Below are 14,382 nucleotides of genomic sequence, written 5' to 3'. Positions count from 1 at the left end.
TCCCTGTCAGCAGAGGGCCTGCATGGGGGCGGAAACAAAGCCTCATTAAAATACATACAGAGGCAGCACTGCTCCAGTGGGTGGGAAAGATGCTCCATCAAGATGTCGTTATAACAAGGCTATCTCCACCCACTGGTATGTATCTCCCTCACACTGTCCTCCCCCACGCCTGGACGGAACAATGGCGGGGCTCCCTTTATAGCCCCGTCCGAGCCGTCCCCCCCCCCCCCCCCCCCCCCCCCCCCTGCGAGGTCAGGGCCTAATCCTATGGGAGTTCTCGCATTGTGTTTCGGCGAACCGGGGTCAAACTGTTTCAAATGAGGTGGTTTAGTTAAACATCTATTAGGCCAGACTAGTGTCGAGTCGTGCTCGATTTATGCGTAAAGCTGTTGTGCTATACCACGCCTTTAGGCTACAAGTTACGTGGTGTCGGTAGGAGTAAATCCTAGGGCTATAAAAAATGGCCTTAAAAAATCCAGGCTGAGCTTCTGAGATGTCTCGGATGGGTTGTGTGTTTTCAGCCCAGTGGATATGTCATCTTCTTTTGCACTGAAAGGCACTGCGCTGGGCAAAAAGGGGGCGGGGTGGGGGGATGGAATTAAAGAGCAAAAAGTTGAAAGTTGGATCTGTGTTGCCGGCGCCACCATGTAAGCACCACGGCCCTGTTAGTGAGGCTGACATTCAAAGAGAGTTGGGATGAGACCACAATCCCACAACCTCCCGCTGTGAGGAGACATTTCCAATGGTGGGCCAAGGCTTTGATTCACATCTTGTGATCCAGGCTGGCGTTATTTTCACAAAACGCACACACACATATACGCCCACGCATGCTTACACTGAGAACTAATGCCCTTAGATGTCATTAAATGGATGGTTATTGGTTAACAAGTCATTTTTATCGCTATGAATTGTATATTCTTATGCATTGTTGACGAAGATTAAGGTATTGCATCCAAGTGATGATGGGATCAGTAGCATGTATTTAGTTTTGTTTTCTTTTGTTTTTTAACATCCAGATTCTTATATCGTGTTTTTTTTTGCCAATTGCTGTCTTTCCACCTGTTGTCAGTCGCAATTGCTCAACAGGGAGTGAAATTGATTCTTAATTGTTTTTGCATACTAAGTCGACAAGCTAATATCCGGAATACACTTTACCGTAATGGCCAGGTTGACTTCTTGAAGGGGGTGTCATCATCTTAGAAAGAAATTGTGCATGCACAATCTGACAAAGCACAATACTAAGGATTTGCTATAACTACTTTGACTGACACTCTAGTACACGGTTTGGCTAGCCTAGTTTACTTTCGAATCCACAACGGCCCGCTACAGATTTGCGTTCACAATTCGTATTGTTCTACGTTCAAACAACACCGTAACTCTGCATGAAAACGTTGTAGTATTCATGCCACACAGTAGGGGACAGTGCAGTTCTCCAACGTGACAGACCTAATACACACTCTTCTAAACGCGGGTTGGTCGTACAGACAACCTAAAATATGAATTTTACGGATAGACAATCAAAACACTGGACCTCAAAACATAATATTAACGTAATAACAAGTATGAGCTACGATAATCGAACTCGACAAATGTCCATGAAGTAGTTGTGTTTTGTATAAAAGGATTTGTGTACATAATACAGAGCCGTTCTAATAGTTTAGTAGTTGGTAGTTGTAATTTTTAAAGGTAGAAGTAGTTGTTTTTAAATGAATCCTGTCTTGTACAATGTCATTCAAAATTGTGCACTATTGCCCGAACTTTAGATGAAACTATTTTATTGCTTAGATTGTGCACCCGTTGAAGTGTCTATCAAGTGGATGTCATTTGTTTGCCGCATTGAAATAACAATATATGTAATGTGAGAAGCTCCAAATGGAAAAACAATACTTCATTTAAGGCTGGTTCAAACAGAAAATCCTTCAAATAATGTATGGCTCTCTACCACCACGAACAATAAGCAGTAATAGAGTTTTGCAAATAGACTAAATCAGTGATGGATGTCAAATATATGGTTCACGGGCCGGCTAGTAGTTCTGACCTGGCTCGAATATTTATTGACGTCTAGTACCGTCAATCATGGCCACTAAGTTAACTTTTTAGACCCAAAATAGACAAGTCCGACCCACAACAGATCAACTTGACCTGAATGTGGCTCGCTAACCCAACTGGCTTTGACACCCTTGTAGTAAAGGCAAGTCACCTCTCCAAATTACTCAAGCACTCTACTTTAATTTTGCTGAGCAAAGGTTATGGAATGGTAGCTTATTATTTCACACTCCCCGCAGCACATGCTTAAGATAATAACCAGTTAGTAGTAATTGGTGCTTACACCTTATATTGTCTATAATTGCGGCTATTGCGCCACCAAATAATCATTGGAATTAACGTCTTTTAGGGGTACAAATATTAGCGTGCAGCATTTTTACTGAAAGAGACTGTTTGAATCAATTGAATTGAATTAAGGTTCTGGGGAATGCCTTTTTAATACCATGTTGTGGTTTCAGTATACTAGCCCATAGACGTTAATGGAGGTACCAAATGGAGCATATTCACAGTCTTGCGTACGTCTACTTGAATAACAGGTCAGGGATTTCCACGCATAATGTTCGTATGTGTGCCTGAGCACGACTTGGAGTGCGTCGGCGAGAGGAGGCAGGTCTTGGATTCAATGCAGATCACGCTCCTCGTGCTTCAGCGGCTCTTCCTTTGTGTCGGCCCTTCCGTCAGCTGTTGACTTCCTAAGTGTCTCGGACAGCCGTCTTTCTGTCCGCTGCCTTGTCCCGCTCACATTTCTGAAGTCCGCTGACTGCTAATGGCCGTGTTCAGACAAAGAGCCCACTCTGTAGCCACTTTGCAGGACCAGGGACAACCAGGACGGGCTTTGGGGGGGGGCTGGGAGGAGCAGACCCCGGTACTGCCTGCCCCTCTATACTCGTGTCACGCTTGTGTGACTGCCACTCCTGTTTGAACTGTCCATCCCAATTAGTGCTAATAAGTCACTTTGTAAGGATGAGCAAGCATTGTGTACCCAAACAACCCCAGTTTCCACATGTAAACAGTTTTGTTATCTAAAATATCCTCCCTAACTGGTTAAAACCACTAAATATAACAGGGTAACTTAATAGTTCGTGTCATTGTTGTTTTCGTTTATGATGACGAATAGGTTTCGTTGACAGACATTTTTTTTATGACGATTACTTAATAAAAACGTTTCTGGGATGGTTGTAACATAACAAGACAAGTCCCAAATGTTAGATAGTTTCGTCATGTTTACCTTTTGTGATATTTGCTAAGCATGTGTACCGTATTTTTCAGAGTAATAGTCACACCTGAGTATAAGTCGCACTCTCCAAAAATGTCCAATAAAAGGGGAAAATAATATATAATATTTTTGGAGGCAGTTTCTTAATTGATCAGGAATCAAAAACAACTATTATAGGTTAAAGTAATAGTAAAATATAGAAAAACAGACAAAATAGGCACCTTTTAGAGAAATATAACCCTATTCGATTGTTAAAAAGTTTCCGTTTTCCAGCTCTGTATTTGTATTTTTTTAAATTATGGGAAATAATTTCTTTTTCCAGCGGGCCTGGGAAGAAGAAGTCGAGAACATTCATTTATGATTCCTCAAAGTAGACGACTTAGTCAAGCTTGGCTGTGCTCGACTGTTTATTGTTGCCGCTTGTTTATTGTCATGCAGAATGCATTAAAGGAAGATTTCGCCCTTATTTTAAAATGTGCTGCCGAAGATTAGAGCGCTTGCCAAACGTTGCGGAAACACTTAATTGATTTCCTTTGGACTGTTTACCTCTACTGTAGCCCTCCAAGAGCCAAGCACGCACTCACACACACACAAACACACACACCTATAGTAAAATTCCGGACTCGTTGACGTGGGTCTGCCAAGAGCCTCATTAGTATTCACAGCGGTGGCATTTGCCAGCCGGAGCGTTGCCGTGGTGATGCTGCCCACACAAGTGATGATAAATGGCGCTTTCAGCTCCTCTGCTTTCCGCAAAGCAGAGCCAGAGCTGAGGAGACGCTGGCTCGAACCCAACGCTTTGGCAAGGCCGCGTCCCATCGCCGCAAATTTTGTAGGTGCCGGGAGGCGGTGACTAAAAGGATTTTGTGGGCTGTTGTGTGTGTTTATGTGTGTGAAGTGTGAGGAGGAGGAGAGGGCAAGTGTTCTTCAACTGTCAGCAGTTAAAGGAAAGTCACCTTCAGTGTTGCAACAGAGTACTAATGAACAATAAGCTCGTCAAAAATCGCCTCAAAAACATGTAGACTGCATTTTACGGACTATAAGTTACACTTTTTTATAGTTTGACCGAGCCTGCGACTTATATATGGTTTTTTATTCATTTATGATAGTTTTTTAGGCTATAGTTATCTGAAAAAAACTGCCACATTAACCAATGCCTATTTTGCATGTTGTTATTGTGACTTTAAAATATGTTTTGACCAACATTTTAAAAAATTACCTTCCAAAAATGCGCCTTATACTCCAGTGTGACTATATCTTTTTATGCTAGTATTATAATTGTAGGTTTTCTTAATTCCACATGTTCCCAATACTGAAAGATCAATTCACCTTAGTCAATAAGAGCAATTATTCTTTGATTGTGCTATAAACGATAGCATCTTACAATCAGAATGTCACTGACTGACCTCTTCCAAGACGACTTCATTGTAATTCACCTCTAACCACCCTGCTCATCTCAGATATCTATTTAGAAGAAAAAAAACAGTGTCTATTCATATGCCATCCTACCAAAACACACACATACACACACACTATCGAAAAGTAACCTTTTGACCAGACAACAACACAACGTTATCATCCCTACCAAGTTTCCCCCTTCATTGTCTCGCTCTCTTCAATTCCCAACGAACCCGTTATGAAATTACAGTCATTCTCCCACCGATTCTAAGCAAGGCAACCCTTCTTAGTCCACCTGGGGGTGGTGAACAATCCCCCCTTCAAATACTAGCCTGACCCATCCAAAATCAAGCCTGATTACCCATCTCTAGGACACTAAGAAGCACCTTACTTCAAAAACGTAGGAAAGCCAATCACGGCTGGACGAACCCTCGTACGGTACGGCCCAGACTCCGTGCTCCCAGCCAGTGTGGGGGGGTTGGGGGGTCGAGGCTATTAAAAGATAAATGTATTTCCCTCTTCCATTATTCATGACGTGGCGAGGTGGGGTAGAGAGCAGGGAGCCAGAGGCTTAGCACAGCGGTGGATCTACCCGTCACAGGGCCGAGGCCCCCTTTTGCTCCCGTGAGCGGTAGAGGACCAAGCCGCATTGGGGATGAGGGGAGGGGGAGTCGGTAGCAGCTGCGATGAGAGAGAAGGAAAGATAGAAAGATAACACAGCAGCATGCCTACAGCCCACACATGCATTAAATGTCATCATAATGAATACATTGTCAAAGGCTGAATATCATATAAAAGGATGGGATAGAGTCGGTGCAATGGAAATAAGCAGGATACTAGTAGGGGGTTTTATATGGTAATTAAATGATTGGATCTTTTTTAAAAGTAGGCAAAAGTAGGGTTAGATAGATCTATAACTAGTGAAAGTGTAGAAAAAATGTATTATGAGTGTTTTGAATAAATAAAGGGGGATTTAATAGTGGTCGATAATTAAATGGGAAAAGTGTATGTAGACTTGTTGTGTTTATCATGTGGTGCAAAATTGAAAATGCGTCAGAACAGGATATAAGTCAGGAAAAACAAGATATTTTAGCGGATAAATTCAAACCGGAGGTTAAATTACCAGAAAAATCATTTTATATAGAAGAGAACTGAGTGTGGCTCATCTAAATCCAATTTCTCAAATTTAGTCAGAAACCCACTGTCTAACTTTTACATAAACATGAGAAATAACATTATTATATTATGATATCTCAAATTTGATCTGTATTTTATGTCTTCAATGTAGTGGGGTCTTCATACCGTTGCTCAATAACCTCTTGGGCGCTTATTAACTAAAGTGTTTGCGCAAATATTTTGGAGACATATAGGACTTCTACGCTAAAGTGATCTTTTGTGTGAGATAATCTGCAAGCCAAGAAGATTAGGATGACCTCAGTGTCACTCATTCGAAGATGAGACCAAGTTAAGAGAAGACAAACACTCAGGAGAGAACAACTATCAAACAAGCCTCCTCAAATGAATATTAATTAACACAAACTGCCAAAATTTTTGATCCAACATATCACAGTACAATTCTTTCTAGCACTAGGAATATCCAAGATCCCAAATTCATCATACAAACATATATTTGATTGACTTTGTGTGCCAGTGTTTATCGAGAATAAAGAATAAATAGGTACTAAAAAGAATAGGGGTGGTCCAAACACATCAGCACTCATGCTGTTTGCACACAAGAGGGCAGAAGGGTGGGTACGAAAGAATAGACGTTACAAAAAGAGTCGGGGGGACGACGTCGTAAGTGCACTTGGACGAACGAGTGTGTCGTATCCGTGTATCTATTTACAGGACGAGCGTGGTCTCTCTACCTTTCCACGCATCCCATCCTGAATTGTAGACAAGAAACAAAGCGCTTCATATTTGCGCTGGCGTGTCAAGGATTACTTGTTCCATTGAATGTGCGCCCCCATTATCTGCTTATCACTCTCTATGCTCTTTAATCTCTTTCTTGTCTCTCCTCAATGGTTTCCTCTCACTGTTTCCAACCCAATCACAAGCCTAGCCTTTCTCCCCTCCTTCTATTTTTTTTAACACTTACCAAAGTGAAAAGGGGAGCGGCCCGCCGCTTTTGGGCCACCTGGAAGTAGCAAACCCAGCTTTCTCCCAGGCCTGGCTCTCCCCCCCGCCACTAGCCAGCTGTAGCATTGTGAACGCCCCATCTCAGTTAATTCCATGCATTGCAATTGTTGCCGGGCCACTGTTTACAGCCGCCTCCCACTCCGCCCCGGCCGGGTAGCCTTGTCGATTGTCCCCGGGGGCCTCCCTTGTTTAATACTGTTTTGCAAGTTATTAAGCCCTGGAAGTCCATTAATCACAGTTCACGGGCTGCGTAAGCCCACACAAGGCAGGCGAGGATGGGGGATGGGGAGGCACACTCGCTCCCCTCAATGGGCTTAGACGGTGGTCCATTCAGATCCCTAACGAGATCATTACCACTAACTAAATACAAACCTGACCCCACGACCCGCTGGGAAATTACGTAGGAGCACCCACCCGGCCGGCTACACAACACCAACACCCGTCCGCCACCGGCGAACCTAACTCCGCCCCTTTTTTGTGTGTTTCGACGACGCCCACCCCCCTCCAAAGTCTTCCCAAAACAAAGTAAGCCCCAGACACCCTCCCCCTAGACTCAATCCCCCCCCTTTTCTATTCTCACTTTCTTGCCAATGGACGGAAAACTAAACCCGTCATCAAAAGAGGGCTAATCACTGCTGTGATTGTGGTAAACCAAGCCTGACAGACATTTCACTGAGGCCTCAATGGCCATCCCACCAGTCTTTCTCTCTCTTTTTAGCGGGTTTTCGTCCAATGAGCGACAAACACTACGGGCTTTTCAGATTACGGGACACACAGTGTCCAGTTTTAGGGGAGGGAAGACCACCTGGTTAGCTCATTTTAATACAAAACCAGTTGAGACTTCTCTACCCTTTTTTTCCCCCTACGACGCTAATTCCGGCTCTCGAATCGAACTACCGCCGTGAATTCCGTCTAATCCAGTGACCCGCACAGAACATTCCTGGTTTAACACTCCTCGGAAGAGGCTGGATTTAGACGGATTACATGCCTCTAGTTCTGCCCGATGCCACCTATAGCTCAAAATGGGTAGAAGAACCCAATGAAAGCCAATTAGAAAGATTCAATTTTTAAAAAGTATGTTTATTCTTGAACAAAATAACTTCGAATTATTTACTTCTCGAGATATCTCGAAGGTCAACGGCCGAACGAGTTGGATAACCAACGTAGGGGGGAGATGAGAAGTTAGTCTTTGTCCTGACTTTCACTTTAGCCCTTCAGCTTATGTTAAGATGTTGTCACTTTCACCATCTCAAGTGTTGCCACTTCAGATGCTGGAGCTTAGCATTTGTGGTGGGCTAGAGGGGGCCAAGAAAGAGCAAGTGTGGGAAGATTTCCATTTTAACAAGCGCAACTTTGTCACACTGTCACCTGATTACCATGCCTGGTCCTATTCAGAGCCTCCCAACTTCCTATTTCCTCCCGACGGCTCTTCAATGTGGTTCTCAAGACCTCTTTAAAGCACTGTTTCCCTCATTTCCTTCCCGTGATCAATTTGATTTTCACAGCTTGTTTCTTTCTTGTTGTGTCTCTTAATTGCTTCATTGCCTTTTGGAGTCATATGTAATTGGACGTGCCGATTTTAAATGAGGTGTTACATCCACCACTTTAATCTCAAGATATCAATGGCAAGCAAATGAAGGCTGAATTAAATCTTACTTCACTTGAATGTTGTTCATATCGCAAATATACCGTATTTTCTGGACTATAAGTCACACTTGTTGGTAGTTTTGGCTAGGCCTGAGATGTATACTCAAGTGCGATTTTTATTTGTTTATAGTTTTGCAAAAATAGGGTTAAACTTGTTACTTTAAAGGTGCCATTTTGTCTGTTGTTCCCAAATTTCCAATTACTTTAAATATTTCCCTTGTTTTTCCTGACTTCTGATAGATTTAAATAAGCGTAGGGAACCTATGGCTAGTAGCCATATCTGGCTCTTTTGATGGGTGTATATGCCTTTTTAAATCATTCTGCATGATTAGCAACATTGAAATAATGTTCTCAAAAGAATTCAGACTTATTTTTTTACTTTCAAAATAGTGAAATGAATCATAAATGCTCACATTTTCATGTATTTTTACATTTAAATTTTTAGTATGGCTCTCAACGAATAATATCTGAAAATATGAATTGTTTATGGTTCTCTTTGTCAAAAAGGTTCCCGAACCCCTGGATTAAAATGTATATAATATTGGATTAATATGTATGTTTTTCTATTTCTGTGAATTCTTTGGTTAGTGTGACTATACACAAAAATGCCACATAGCAGGACAGTGTTAAGAGTGTTATCCCTATGCTGCATTGATTATTATCATAAACTCATGATGACAATCTCTGGCATGATGAGTGATTTTAACCTATCTCCGGGACGCCCCCGAAACAAGTCATAGATCAGCAACCCCCGCGTAAACAAAAACATTGTGAGTGTTCTACATTTAAGAGCATACTAATTGCAGTTATTCGCATTTCAAGTACTTTTGGCTGCAATTTGCTCAAATCACCATAACTGCAAATTTTTCTCATGTAAACAAATCAACTTTACGCAGTGTAAAGATATAATAAATAATAAAATTCATGTCAGAATTCGAATTACGCGAATGAATTTATCTAACTGCATGTTTTGCGTTTCTGTGACACTTATTTCAAATGCTGTAACTTCAATGCGAGTTATAATGAGAACAATAAGAGATAAAAAAAATGAATATGCAATTCAAGGTTAAGTTTGAATTGCATAAAGACAAGTGGCCGCCATCTTTTTGTCTGGTATTCTAAAACCTACGGAATGAACACTTCAATTGCTTGTAAAATCCTACTTAACAAAACTGTTGTCAAAATAGTAATTGGTTACAAAAGTACATGACCTATTCTACTATTCCTACTGCTCTTCTCACAAATAATCTTCCATTTTTTTTGCTTTTTAACTTGGATTACAAGAACAAGTTGCACCATTCCAAAGTCATTTCAACACATTTTTGCCTGCATGAGCTTATTGAGGAATACATTTCACTGAAACTGTCACACAAACGTGGAAGAATTCCGACAAAATAAAACACTGGAGGAGAAACTGTCTACTCCAACATAAAGGACATTTTTTTAATTAAAAAACAACAATTTGGGGAGATTATTATATCACATCTGCTTTAGAAAAACTATCTCTACAAACCAGTTTTCTGTTTTCCACCAGGGACACATTACATTTAATCTGTACGTCCTAATAAAGATTGCAATTGCATTTATGTACTTCTCGATTTCTACTCATCATCCTCTTTATTTTTTTCTATCCGTCTTTTCTAGTAATTGCTCTCCTCGGACCAAAAAAGCGGCAGATCGGCGGTAACAAATAAAGCTAAGTGTCAGCGCAACCTATCTAGGTGAGTGTGTTTCTCCAGTGTTGGAAGGAAATGAAGCAAAAATGATGGAGTGTTTGTTTTCTGACATTTTGTCTCTCTCTCTCTGCAGCCTCATCAGGGCTGAGCCTCACAAACGTCAAGTGTTAATTTAGGGCTCCTACCGAGCGTGAGGCTGTCACGGGCGACGTTTGGAGGAGGGAGGTGAGCTCTTGCAGAAAATGACCCTTCTGCTCTGATTGTCTTCTGGCCCGCAGACTGCCACCAAGGGGAAAAACAAAGGCTGAGTGCTAATGCATCTCACAGCAATTAGAGAAGCTTACCTGGCTGCGTGAGCACAGCACAAAAAGAAACACACACAAATACACACAAAAGGCACACTCAGTACATATACAGTAGATACTAGCTCGTGTCAGCATTGCGTGATGGGAAAAACAAGTACTAATACGCTGAAAATAGTCATTAGATTCATTTTTTCGGCTTATAAAGTGTACCTGAGTATAAGTCGCATTCGAGTATAGGTCGCACCTGAGTATAAGTCGCACTCGAGTATAAGTCGCACCTGAGTATGAATTGCACCTGAGTATAAGTCGCACCTGAGTATAAGTCAAACAATGTAAAACGAAAAATATGGTGGTACCTCTTTTTAGAAAATTAATTGGTTTCAAACAGGTTTCAGAACTTGGATTATTTTGTAAGTAGTTTTCCAAAACTGCCAACTAAGAGTACCTCTACTATGCCAATTTCAAAATAAAATACAGAATTCTACAAGTATTTACATTTCAGGGGATGTTTTTTTAGTGGGGTTTGTAATTTTGTATTTTGAATTCATGACATATCTTGGAACATAAATTAAGCCTTTTGCCAAGTGGAGACATTTGTAAGTAGAGGTACCATTATATGTAAAAATGAAAGTATATAGTGCATTTTTGGTTGGGCAGTTTTTTTAAGTGATCAGAAATCTATGCAAAAATAGGCACCTGATAATGTAATATGAACTGTTCTTTTTGGGCTACAAAATCAACATAACAAAATTAACTTCATCTGAAATAAAAACTTGAACAAAATACCTTCCTAAAGTTAACAAGGTTAATAGTCTATACTAAATATTGGAATGCCATTAAACAGTGTAGTCAATACTATCTCTATGGGCAGGGTATGTTTTTCATATTTGTCTTAAAAGTTTGGTATTCCAAAAGTAACCAATTGTTGTGATGAAGAGCATTTAAAGGCTTGTCCTATTGGAAGTTCATTCTGTAATCACCTTGGTGGTTAAAAAAAAAAGCTCCCAATTTGTTTGTAAATTCTTTTCCATATCCTTTGTTCGCTCCAGTGTAGCGCAATTCAATCACTGGAGTGCTTCTGTCTAGGTTATGCAAATCTGCCATTCTCAGAATGAAGGCGTTTGAATGCCTAGTTCAATTTGTGAACGAAGGTTTTGACAGAAATGGACATTTTTCCATTTCAATGTGACGCTCTTCTACTGCTATCAAGGCTACCTTTTTTTTACTTGCTACTTCTATTAAGTGATTCTGCTTCTTACTATTTATTTTAGCCCAATGTGCAATGTTGCTTGGCTCATTCGATGAATGAAAAAATGAGAGGTCATTGCTTGTGTCTTGTGCTCAAGTGAAGAAAAACTTAATTTTAGAGTTAGGATCATGCACACTGGCATGAAGAAAATGGGATGAAATCGACCACTTGTTAGCCTGTTTTTGAAGGAATTTAGTCTTCAAAATGTGCATGTCTGGCCATTTGTGGCAGATAATATATTTGCACAGAAACAGCAAGATTAACGTATTGTATAGCTTTTTGCATGTATACTTTTTGAACTAAAATAATTGGCTTGGTATTTTATCTTTACAGAACTAATGACGATGCCATTTTTAAAGATTTTCTCACTCATTTTTTCACTTTACTCTCATTTTATCTATTCTTAAGCGCCACTAACACAAATGGAAACTTGTAAATGGCCTCTTAGTTTGTATAACTTTTTGATTTTATACTTTTTAACCAAAAAAATGGCTTGTTTTCCCTTTTTTGTCAATACTGAATTCATTTTTTACCCATAATTATTAATGGTGACATTTTCAAGTATATTTTAAAATCTATATTCGTATTTTACCTGTTCTTAAATGAATGGAAACTTAGAAACAGCCCCTAAATTTGAAGTTCCCACCTCAGAATTAATAATGGCGACATTTCCAAGTATATTTTTAAATGTATATTCGTATTTTACCTGTTAAGTGCCATTGGCATTAATGGAAACTCATAAACAGCCCCTAAATTTGAAGTTTCCACGTTCTTGAGATACATTTTTTTAGTCATCCAACCATCATAAGTTTGCCTAGACTTTGTAACCAGACTTTGATTGACAGCAGACCCTCGTACATCTCAGTCTGGTCTTTGAGAAGTCCAGATTTGGCACTGTGATTTCTACTTATCCCCAGGAGTAGGTCCGGGCAGCTCGTAGCTCGGCAGGAGGCTAATAGACTAACCCAAAGGAGCCCCCCTACCGAAGCTTGATGTATTGTGTCAATGTCTTGTCTACATTAAGGATCACATGCCACAATTTCGCGGTACAGCGGGGCTACTGGGCCCCCAGCCCAGACTCTGATTGGCCAGTTGATGGATGGTGTTGACAGTTACAAGCTGAGTACCAAGTGGAGCAACACAAAGGTCAAGGTTGAGGCTGCCAGTGTGGTCTGATTAAGAATGCGAGGGTCTCCATGGCAGGAAAATGCTGTTTACTACCCGCTAATTATGCCAAGTGCTGACAAAGGCTATAGTCACTTGAAGCTCGTTTTTTTTTAACCACCATTGTACTAATATATTCAACATTTTTGCGTAGAAAATGACTCAAGAACCATAGTATCATGGATTAAAACATCAGAAAATACCGTATTTTCACGACTATAAGGCTCACCGCATTATAAGGTGCACTGTATTATAAGGCGCACTGTCTTTTTTGGGGAAAATGTAAGACTTTTAAGTGCGCCTTATAGTCGTGAAAATACAGTAATTGCTTATTGACTTCCAGGTATGAAGCACTCACTACACAGTCACCTCTAGAGCCAGCCATTGTTGATGTTTTGGATTTTTTTTATATGAAATCTTGCAGTGGGTGGGGAGCTATATGATGGAAGATTTTGTAAACTAAAATGGCATCTCCATATTTAACAGTATTGTTTCAGTTCAGGTGTTTGTGTTTTTTTAATATCTGACAGTGGTGGTTTTTCGTTTTTGGTTTTCTGTTTTTTCCATATATAAGGCGCACTGGATTATAAGGAGCACTGTCTATTTTGGAGAAAATTTCAGACTTTTAAGTGCGCCTTATAGTCGTGAAAATACGCTACTCCAAAAAAACATTTATACCAAAGAAAAAAAACTATTTTTTTTGAAATGAAGTTTTTCATTCCTTCATTTTTTTTAGGCCAGAGTTCAAATCCAGTTACCAATGATGAGATAATGTCAAGTTCCACCAGGACATTCTTTTGTACGACCTGTTAAATAAAACATTTGTTCCCCACTACAGACTCCTGCGGCGAGAACGACTTGACGATGAAGACATTTCTTGTCATTTTCCTTCAGTACTTCAGTGTAATTTCTTTTCTTTTTTTTCTCTCCCCTGCCCTCTATTTTTCCCTCCAGAGCTTGCAGTATGTGGCAGTTGGAATTGTGTGTTATTACCCAGCAGGAGACAATATCATTACCACATATTTGCTGTCAAGGGTCTGCAAAGAATGGTGCTGTCTTGGGCCTCAGTGATCTAACAACCTCACACAGGGCTTCGGAATTACCCACTCCTGGCTGGGGGAAGTCAAACACTACCAGTTAGAGAGAGGAGTGAACAAAACAGAGGTAACCTCTCTTCCCTCTTCAGTCTGTCTGTCTTTCTCTCTCTCTCTCTATGTCGCTCTCTCAACAAGGTAAAATGAGAAGGACCTCCTATGCGCAAAATGGAGGATGTTATTCTCTGGCGGCTTGATCGAGCTAGATGTTTGCATCAAGTGCAGCCACGTAGGTGTAGGCAAGCTCTATATGGCATGATCTTTTCTCTTATTTTTTTTATTATTATTTTGCCTACAAGAGAATAGTTGCATCCCATGTGATGAATCAGTAATGTTGAGCAGAATTACTTATGGCTAATGACTTCTGGTAATCAGATTTTTATGGTTTGCCGATCCCCATTTGTCGCCAAAAAAGAATGCAAAATGGAATGTTCCAAGTAATTGATAA

General features: G+C 40.5%; 1 long non-coding RNA gene across 1 annotated transcript in view; it reads left to right on the top strand.

Moving 5' to 3' along the window:
* LOC144206814 (uncharacterized) overlaps positions 1-14,382 on the top strand; it is a 42,035-nt gene that overhangs the window by 25,301 nt on the left and 2,352 nt on the right. Inside the window, exons 3-5 of the long non-coding RNA XR_013328438.1 lie at positions 10,091-10,167; positions 10,256-10,347; positions 13,795-14,004. This is a non-coding gene — a long non-coding RNA (uncharacterized LOC144206814). The remainder of the gene's footprint in view (positions 1-10,090; positions 10,168-10,255; positions 10,348-13,794; positions 14,005-14,382) is intronic.

Source organism: Stigmatopora nigra, chromosome 13 (genome assembly GCF_051989575.1).
Source record: "Stigmatopora nigra isolate UIUO_SnigA chromosome 13, RoL_Snig_1.1, whole genome shotgun sequence".
Lineage (NCBI taxonomy): Eukaryota > Metazoa > Chordata > Actinopteri > Syngnathiformes > Syngnathidae > Stigmatopora > Stigmatopora nigra.
This window is presented reverse-complemented; position numbering and strand designations above follow the sequence as displayed.